This window comes from Equus quagga, chromosome 8 (genome assembly GCF_021613505.1).
Source record: "Equus quagga isolate Etosha38 chromosome 8, UCLA_HA_Equagga_1.0, whole genome shotgun sequence".
In the NCBI taxonomy this organism is placed as follows: domain Eukaryota; kingdom Metazoa; phylum Chordata; class Mammalia; order Perissodactyla; family Equidae; genus Equus; species Equus quagga.
In genome coordinates this window covers 105,191,703-105,194,206 of record NC_060274.1, presented here as the reverse complement: position 1 = coordinate 105,194,206, position 2,504 = coordinate 105,191,703, and the positions used below count along the sequence as shown (strand labels likewise).

The 2,504-nt window shown below is 31.0% G+C and overlaps 1 non-coding gene across 1 annotated transcript; it reads right to left on the bottom strand.

Annotated features, from left to right (window-relative positions):
• Positions 1-215: 215 nt before the first annotated feature.
• On the bottom strand, positions 216-318 carry LOC124244298 (U6 spliceosomal RNA). The gene has a single exon (XR_006889948.1). It is a non-coding gene; the product is annotated as a U6 spliceosomal RNA (small nuclear RNA).
• Between the last annotated feature and the right edge of the window lie 2,186 nt (positions 319-2,504).

The following is a 2,504-nucleotide window of genomic DNA, read 5'->3' as shown; positions in this document are numbered from 1 at the left end:
TTTCTCTGTTACTTTCTTCTCCTTCTCCCTTCCCTTGTGATTTGATGGCTTTCTTTAGTATTATGTTTGAGTTCCTTTCTCTTTATTTTTTGCATATTTATTATAGATTTTTGGTTTGTGATTACCATGAGGTTTGTATATAATCACCTACTTAAAGAGCAATCTGTAATAAGTTGATAGTCTCTTAACTTTGACCTCTTACTAAAAGCCCTACAAAGAATATGGCATGCTTCATTAATTTGCACGTCATTTTTGCATAGGAGCCATGCTAATCTTCTCTGTATCATTCCAATTATAGTATATGTGCTGTGGAAGCAGGCATGATATTTTCTTTTTTTAACAATAGAAATAGAGGACTTTGATTAAGGAAAATTGTTAATATTTTTCTCCATTATGGATTTTAACTTTTGGTCTTTTGCTCACATATACGCTTAGATGAAATATTCAGTAAAAGATATAAGATGAGTGTGATTTGGATTTCTTAGAAGAAGAATGATATTATTGGGCAACCAACCATCCCAGTTTGCTGGGACTGAAGAGTTTCCTGTGATACAAGACTTTCAGCTCAAAATCAGACAACTCAGGATGATTGTTCATCTTAGATTGATGCAGCATTATTTTTTTCTTTTTACCTTAAATAATATACTTGAAAGAGTTTCTAGAATTTTACAAGAATGCATCACTAAGGTACAGTTAAAGAGAGGAAGGTAACTCATTTTTATTTGAAAGGCTGACACTTTTATGTTTTATTTTCATCCCAAGATGATGATGATTATTTATTTATGATAGTTGTAAGGATACATGGCACTTACAAACACATAAAAGACAAAGCTCCTGTGAGGTTTCCCATCTAACTCAATATACAGTACACCACATAAGAGCAAAAGGGAAAATAGAAAAGGGCTGGAAAAAAATCAATACTGGAAGGCTTAGTGAAAGAAATGTGTTCTAAACTTTCAAGGAGAGATGTCAAGGAATAAAAGGAAGCTTGTTCAAGTAGGACTAATCTAGTTTTAAACCTTTTGAGAATTATACATGCATAAATAAAAAGAAAATGGGTTTCTTTATCTTTCTTATTATATCTTCCTAGTATTTTTTTGTAATTTGCAATGACCCTCTTTAACCTTATCAGTGTTTTCTGCCTTAAATTGGTTTCCCTGAGAGTTATGTAACTACATCAGCTTCTTGTAGTTAATATTTATCAGGTACATCATTTTTCTTGCTCTTACACTTTCAAGTTTATCACGTCACTATGTTTTGGATGCGCCTTTTAAAAAAGCATATAGCTCGAAATTTGTAATCCGATCATAGAATTTCTATCTTTTAGTTGTCAAGTTGTTTTACTTTTCCCCTTACTGTGTTTTTTAGTATTTTATTTTTGCCACCTTACTTTGCATTTTATGCTCTTTTGTTCTTTTTTACTCTCTTCAATTGGACTGATTATGTCTTTGTTCCATTTTACTTCTGTAAATTCTTAGAAGTCATACATTATGTTTCTATTTTAGCAATTCTTCTCAAATTTCTAATATGTGTAAACTGACCTGACAAAGTCTAATATTAATCACTATCTTTAAGCTTCTCACTCATAATATAAGAAAAGTAATTTATAACCCCCTTCTATGTCTAATTTAATTGTCTTGTTTTTAAACCACACATGATTAGTCATTATTTTTACAGTAATTTTAATTTAGATTTATCACAAATTTATCAATATCCATCTTACCATCCATTTATGAATCATGCTCCTACCTTCTGGGAACAATTTTCTTCTTCCTGCAGTAAATCACTGAGTGGTAATTTAAGTGATAGAGATTCTCTAGAGATTAAAAAAGAAAATCCAACAAACAAAAAAATCCTCTTTATCTGAAAACATCCTTTTGCCTCACTCTTAAAGAATTATTCAGCAGGACACAGAACTCTAGACTGATAATTATTTTCTCTTAGCATTTTAAAGTTATTATTTATTCTTTATTTTCTACCCTTTCTTGTTGCCTTTGAGACTTCTGCTGCAATCCAAATACTGTCTCTATGTAGTTAATCTCTCCCACCACTTTCTTTCCTGATTATCTTCTCTCTCCTTGTTGTCTTTAAGATTTTTCTTGTTGCCTCTGGTGTCCAGCAGTTTCAACTAGATACGATAGGTATAAGTTTATTTTTATTTACCTGGGTTAAAAATTATTTTGTTTCTGGACTATAAGGATTCTTATTCTTCCTCAATCTGGAAGAACTTTTAACCATTATCATTTCAAATGTTGCCCCTCTCTTATTCCACTTCCATAACTCATGTTAAAATATATGTTGGATTTTCTCTTCTAGCTTCCATGTGGCTTAGTCTCTCTTTCATATGTTTAATCTTCATATCTCTCTGGGCTACATTCTGAGAAATTTCACCAGTTAATCAGTTCACCATTATATCTTCAGCTTTATTTGATCTACTGTTTGATCTTCTCATTGATTATTTGTATTTCAAGAATCATAAAATCTTTTTTAATTTCCAGAAGTTT